The sequence below is a fragment of the Gossypium hirsutum genome, chromosome A06 (assembly GCF_007990345.1).
Source record: "Gossypium hirsutum isolate 1008001.06 chromosome A06, Gossypium_hirsutum_v2.1, whole genome shotgun sequence".
Taxonomy (NCBI): Eukaryota; Viridiplantae; Streptophyta; class Magnoliopsida; order Malvales; family Malvaceae; genus Gossypium; species Gossypium hirsutum.
The window spans coordinates 53,965,097-53,972,930 of NC_053429.1; the positions used below are offsets into that span (position 1 = coordinate 53,965,097).

General features: G+C 33.9%; 1 non-coding gene across 1 annotated transcript; it reads left to right on the forward strand.

Annotated features, from left to right (window-relative positions):
• The first annotated feature begins 6,430 nt into the window (after positions 1-6,430).
• LOC121231373 (small nucleolar RNA R71) lies at positions 6,431-6,537 on the forward strand. The gene has a single exon (XR_005929433.1). It is a non-coding gene; the product is annotated as a small nucleolar RNA R71 (small nucleolar RNA).
• Positions 6,538-7,834: the final 1,297 nt, after the last annotated feature.

Sequence of the window (7,834 nt, forward strand, 5' to 3'; positions counted from 1 at the left end):
TATGCTTAATTGTTATGTGGTTTATGGTATGTTGATGAGAGTTCATACGGTGATTGAGAACATGGTGCTTGAAGTATGTATTTTACATTAACATAGTTTAATTGTAGTGTGCCAAGTAGTGGAATGCTTGTGGCAAAGGTATGTACCTTGTGTGATATAATTGATGGTTGCTAATTATGATTATAATTTAGTCCTAAAACATGATTAGATTAATTAAAGTCTTTAATAATCGGGAAATTGGATAATATTTTAGAATTAGACTTGTGAATGTTAAATTTTGGTATAAATATTCTTAGATAATATTTTGGGCAATGTATTAAAAGTTTTTAAAATTTATGTTTTATTTCCTATTAATAAAATAATAATTAGACTTAGTAATGAACTCGATTGAAACTGAAATTTTTAGGGCGTGCATAAATTGACTAAAAGAAGGTTGGTTATCATTTAGAACTAAAAATGGGACTATTTAACTTTAAATGGTAAAATGACTAAAATACTGTTAGGGTTAAATAATTAGAAACAGTTTAAAAATGGTCCAAAAAATCACTTTTGCATTAAAATTAGATAGTTAATTAGTTAGAATTGAGTTGTTATAAGGTTGGGGTGTGGTTTGGGTGGTTTGAGCTAGAGAGTCACTTCAGTGGCTATTGTGTCACTTTAGGTTCGGGTCGGTCTGTCCCGATCTGGTTTGGGGTGTCACAAGACTAGTGCAGTTCTCCTTTTCTTTGCTTTTTTTTTATCCAAGATCTTCACAAATACTTGATTGCTGCTGCTCCAAGGGGTGTTCTACCTTTTTTTCAAGAGCTGAAATTGGTAAGGGAAGGGAAAAAAAGGGAAAACAAAGATGAACGAAAGAGAGAAGTGAAAGAAGAGATGATTGAATAACAAAAGGTGTAGGATGAATGATTTGATGAGAAATGAGGAGATGATGAGAATTATTTATAGTGGGAGATGTTAGCTTGTATTAGCTAAAAATAGTAGTCAACCCCTCTTTCAATGCCACAAGTGAAAATGCACCAAAAGTGGAGGGTTAGAATGGGTTTTGGCGAAAGTTAAAGGTTTTTTTGAAAATATTATAATAATCTTAATTATCTAATTTGGGCAGCAGTTCGGTTGACATTGGGCTACTCTATTGGGCTTGTCCATCTTCCTTCTTCAACTGCTCAATTTAGGCCATTTTTCTTCCGCTTCAAGTTGTTATATTTTTCCTGATAAAATTCATTTGGACCAATTGATTCAAATAATTCCGAGAGCATGAATTTGTGTCCTCCATGGCTATTAATTCATTATCTAGAGCTCCAAAGGGGCCTCATTACTTGAATCATTCAAGGTGACTTCTAAGTTGATTTTTTACCCATTGTGCAAAACTATCAAAAATTAGCCAAGTATTTGCAAATTTAGTATAAAAATAACTAAAATTCAAACTGAAGTACAATTTAGGCTCAATTTAATTATTTTATAATAAAAACATAAAACTTGACATAAATTACTTAGAATTTGCATGAATTTATGTTCAAAAGGTGCTGAAAAAGTCTATATATTTTAGTGTTTCCAAATGCATGTTATGAAAAACATAGATGCCATGGCTTATTGTTATTTAGTGAATTATTTGTTATTTATAAAGGTTAAGGCATTCAAAATTATTTAATGGCAATTTGAAATTGAAAGTGTACAAGTTTGAAGGTTGTACAAGTTTGAAGTTGATATGGAAGGTTGGAATTACTAAGGGTCTACCCTTACTATCAGAAATGCCTCGACAAAATTGTAATCAATCTACTGCTTAGAAGAGTTCTAAAGTGGTCTGCTTCTTTCGAGAGTAAAAGCCTTAAGTTACCTTGCCTATGTCTATAGGCCTTTAATACGGTACCCTGCACTGTTCCTTCTGTATGAACGCTGCTCTATGTCTAAAGTCTACTACAAGTATCTGTCGAGTACTTGCTCATATTATTCAATTTCGGTCCAACTAATCCAACCTTTTCAAAATAAAATTAGTTATGGGCATGCTTCACAGCCATCCATGTCTAGGTATTGCACGCATACAATTTAGAAATAAAAAAAATTGAATGAAATAGTAAATTAAATCAGATTTATTCTTCAACCATTAAAGAAAATAAAGGTTTCATCATGTAATCTCGACCCTATGAGATTTAGCTCATGGGTTTGCAAATAAAATTCAAAACCAAAATATCACTCAATATTATTTTCATCAAATCAGTTTATGGAGAAATAGTTAAGAAATAATAGAAGAATAATGGGAAGACAGCTTTCGTGTGTCCAATTCACACTCTAGCGGCACAGTGTCCTATGGTGGTTGAAAGGGATTGCCTTTGTCTTCCTCTTTCCATCTCTACTCAACTTCTACCCTCTAGTTTTGCCTATGGATCTCCATACTTGTTCATCATTCTTTCTTGTTCGCTCTTTAAGGTTTCCTCCTTTGGTTTTTTATAAGTTTCTTTTCCTAGGATAAATCTAACAACCCAAGATTGTCATTTCCTTTTTTAAAATTCTTTTTTTCAACAACCCAAGGTTATCTTCTCCTCTTTTTAAATTCTTTTTTTCTAGGATAAAAACCATCATCCCATGATTATTTTCTCCTTTTTTTAGGAAGACTTTTCTAGTACAAGTACAGTTGGGCTGAAACTGGTATGCATTAAGTGTTGACTCAATCTCCCTAGAATTGCCACGGCATTCGTGCCAAAAAAATGTCCAATTTTTTCCCCGACAAACCTTCACTCCTTTATTTCTCGTTCCCCATCCTACTCCTGCCAAACCACCAAATGCAGCCCTACCACAAGCAATTAAAAGTGCATGAAATATAACTCTTTTCAAGAGTTATGACAACCCCCAATCCTAAGTTATTGCTTATCCTCAAGCAAGATATGCATGAATACATGAACGTAAGAATTGTCATAGCAACATAATCACCTTTATATTGTTAGACCATTAAGAGTGCATTTTGTACCTTAATTCTCAGCAATATTTTATGTCTAAAAAGTTGATCAAATTTCATAAGCAAATTTAGCAAAGGCAGTGCAGAAAATATTGCCCTAAAAGAAAGAAAACCTTAAGTATTCATGCAACTTTCACTATAGCAAGTAACTTCTAATTTACTTAGTTCATCTTTTAACTAACTCAGTTTTGCCTTTTTTTTTCATCTAACCTTATACATACTCAAATATGTACATATCCATTTATTATGCCTATTTATTTATTTATTTATTTTTATTAGGGGATTCAGCTCGTCACATGATTCTTTGACTCGACAATTACAATGGAGCATACACTAAATTGTCGAATACTTAATCATGTCACGATTTGAATACTCACTCATGAAACTAAGGCTTTTGAATAAGAAGATAGATGGAGCAAACAACTACCTCATTAGCTAAGCCCGTTACTATAGTGGAGTGCCCTTAATTTTCTTTATCACACACTCTTACTCAAACTCACCTTTCTAGTAAACAGCACGATAGAGAAAACAAAGTGGTGCTGACTTACTCGGCAATTCTAAGCACTGGAGTATTTGATTGCATTTTTTTTAAATGAATTTTCTTAGACATTGCCACTTTATTCATTATTGAGTATTGCCATGTTGCTGAATATAGCTTCAAGAGTCTCTAAGTTTATTAAAAGAAACTTATTGTGGATTAATTGTAATCGAAATTAGAACATCCTAATTTTAGGGATCAATTTGCAAGCAAACTATCATAAGCTAAAATCACATAATCCATTTTCACAATTTTCTAAGTTTATTAAAGAATTAAGCTCCTCATCGAACATCACAGACAAAAATACACTCATCATAGTCTAAACAATTCCTGGTAGTCATGTGTGCCAGGACAAAATGAATGACAAATAAAAAAATACTAAAACAACATGCTCAACTAAATATCTAATGCAGTCTAGATGCACAATATACCCCCAAACCTAAGGGATGCATTATCCTCAATGCATGTACAATAAAGAATCATGAATGCAAGAACATATATATGTACATAACGAGATGTAATAAAGGAAGAAAAACTTCTTGAGCTTGGAATTGAATGGTGGTACATTAATTGCAATGAGAGGTCTTTCGCGCACTCATCTTATACTGCATCGGCCTTTTAAGTAAATTGAGTGGTACATCCTCCTCTTCATTATCAAATCTGGTGAGTTCATTAATAATCTGATCGATCTCACAATCCTGTTCAATCATTGAATTAGTAGAAGGAGGTGGAACAACCGCAATGCTGTCCACTGGTGGTGCAACTGAGGGATTTGCTTCTTCTTTGTCCTCACGGTCAGTCTCAATGCTGACAGACTCTATTTTTTTTAGTTCTTCCTCTGATGCTTTCGATGCATTTCTTCATTAACAGTATTTGTCTCAACCCCTCCTGCAGTTTATTAAACAAAGGAAATGAAATAACTAAAAGAAATTTAAATCGACAAAATAAAATAAAAATAAAAATAATTTTCAAGATGTTGAAGTTAAACATCTCGAAGATCAATGGATTGTCTGTCTTGCTCTACATGAACACCCCAGTAATGCTTTAAGCGTTGTCCATTAACTTTAAATCTTTCCCCCCTTTTCATGTCCTTAACATCAACAACTCTATGCGGATATACATGTGCTACAAAGCATTGTTCATCAAAATTGAAAGGTTTGTTTTGCTCCAGCAAAGTGCACATTGGTTTTTGCTCAAATGAATCTTCACCACTATCAAAATTATTGTGGCAAAATCTCGTGAACTCTTCCTCCACTGTTGTTTCTATCAAGTTAATGCCACGACATTCTTCATTCTCATCAGCACATTTCAGGACATTAAATACATTGAATGTGATCTAGTGATAATTCATCCTCATAGTTAGTTCACCTTTCTGCATATCAATTAAAGTTGCGTCTATAGCATGGAAAGGTCTTCCATGAATAATTGGCACATCTCGATCAGGTTCAAATTCTAAAATAAGGAAATCCGCAGGAAAAATAAACTTATCTACCCTTACCAACACGTCTTCAATTTTACCTTCTGAATGTGCGTAAAATCAATCAGCTAATTATAGCATGACTATTGTGGGTCTTGCCTTCCTAATTCCTAGCTTCTAAAAAATAGACAAAGGCATTAGATTTATACTTGCTCTTAAATCACATAGTGCCTTGCCAACATAATAATTTCCAATTAAACATGGGATAGTAAAACTCCCTAGGTCCTTCAACTTTGGAGGTAATTTATTCATCAACATTATTGTACACCCTTCAGTGAGAGCAACACTTTCAAATTCTCCAAATCTGTGCTTCTTTGACAGTATATCCTTCATAAATTTCATGTAATTTGGCATTTTCTCCAAAGCTTCTATTAGCAATATGCTGATATGGAGTTGCTTCAAGACCTGCAAAAATCTTTTGAAACGAACATCCTGTTTAGAATTTTGGAATCCTTGAGGAAAACATGGAGGTGGTCGTCCTTTACGTTGCTGATATTGTTTTGTTGTGGCATTTTTGTTGGCAACACGATCTGATTTTGCCATTATATTTTCCTATGTACCCTTTTTAGGTGATGTCTGTTCTTTAGTAGGTTTTGAGATTTTTTCCTGATTGCAGCTAGATTTGTTTTTATCTGTCATGGTATATTGAAAAACATCATCCAAATGAGTCTCACTTCTAAGAGTGATGGCCTTGCACTGCTCCTTCCCTTATGTTCTCTAATTTTCAGTATCACTTGGCATTGCTCCTTGCACTGCTCCTTCCCTTATGTTCCCTTATGTTCGCTATTTGCCCTACTTGAATTTCAAGAGCTCGGAAAAATGCAATCTGACTCTAAATCACAATATCATTTTTGGCCATATACTCCTTCAAAAAAGATTCAATAGAATTAGAAGATGATACCTAACCTTGTTGAGCATTTTTCCTTGACATAAGATGATTATAACCCAGCGGTGTATTGTGGATATTTTGTCTTGCAACATTGTATAAACTCCCCATACCTTGATTATTCCAACTAAAATTCGGATGTTGTTTCCACCCGAGATTGTAAGTGTTGGAATAAGGATTATTATTTTGGTTAAAATTACCCATGTAGTATACTAATGCTGGGTTTTATGGGCATTCATCAAACACATGATCGTCACCACAATAAACGCATTACAGTTTGGTTGAGTTCATCTCCTGAGTTGCAGCCAGCTTCTTCATTATTTTGATCTTATTAGCTAAAGAAGATACCTAAGATGTCAACGAAGTAATTGCATCGAGCTTCATGGTACCAACAGCTCTCTTATACATCCCAACTCTTATGGTAGGGTACTGATAGTCATTGTTGGCTATCTTTTCCAAAATCTCATATGCTTCATTATAAGATTTATCAAACAATGTACCATTGGCAGATGCATCAACTACCATTCGTGTATGTATATTCAATCCATTATAGAATATTTCATATGAGCCAAGTGCTGAAATCCATGCATCAGACATTTTCGAATTAAATCTTTAAATCATTCCCAAGCTTCATATAATGTTTCATCCTCTAACTGCCAAAAAGATGTGATGTCATTTCTAAGCTTGGCATTCATATTTGGTGGATTATATCGTAACAAAAATCTCTGGCAAAGATCATTCCATGATGTCACTGTTTCTGACAGCCAAGCATTCAACCATACTCTCGAATGATCTCTTAAAGACTATGGAAACAGTTTAAGTTGCAGGGCGTCTTCAGGAACACCCTGTTGCCCGAATGAGTCACAAACTTCTAGGAAAATTCTTAAGTGCAGTCTTGGATCTTTAGTCGGTAATCCACTAAATTGTCCTACTATTTGAAACATCTGAAACATTACCAATTTCAGCTTGAATTTGTGGTCTGACTATCCCTGGATTTAGATCAACCAAAATTGGAACAAAATACTATCAAATGGGTTTGTCTCAGTCATCTATCATATTACAAATAGGAGGATTAGCATCACAACCATTCAAATTATTATTGAGACCAGGATCATTCCCGTTTCTATCCATTTTTCTCATTTCTTTTCGGCTTCCTCTCTAAGTTCTCTCGATCTTAAGGTCAAAAGAATATTTTTCATTAGCAATAATGCCTCTTCTCTTATACTGATGGGAAACCTATAAAAATTAAATACAATTAAGTTAAATAAAACTAATAGAACTAAGAAAAATAAAAATAAAAAAATAAAATTTCACCAAATTGCTTATCACCAGCAACGGTGAAAAAATAAAAATACAATTCAGTTTTATGCTTCAACCATTAAAGAAAATAAAGGATTCATCATGTAATCCCAACCCTATGAGATTTAGCTCATGGGTTGGCGAATAAAACTCAAAACCAAAATATCACTCAACATCATTTTCATTAAATCAATTCACGGAGAAATAGTTACGAAATAACAGAAGAATGATAAGAAGACAACTTTCGTGTGTCCAGTTTACACTCCAGCGGCACAATGTCATGTGGTGGCTGAGAGGGACTGCTTTCGTCTTCCTCTTTTCATCTCTACTCAACTGCTACCCTCTAGTTTCGCCTATGGATCTCCACACTTGTTCGTCGTATTTTTTTGTTCGCCCTTTAGAGTTTCCTCTATTGACTTTTTATAAGCTTTTTTACAAGGGTAAATCTAACAACCCAAGATTATCTTTTCCTCTTTTTAAATTCTTTTTTTTCTAGGATAAAAAATAAACATCCTAAGATTATCTTCTCTTCTTTTTTTAGGCAGATTTTTCTAATACAAGTACCATTGGGCTAAAATCGGTATGCGTTAAGTGTCGACTCGGTCTTCCTAGAATTGTCACGGCATCCGTGCTAACAAAATGTCCAACCTTTTCCCCCAGAAAACTTTCACTCCTTTATTTCTC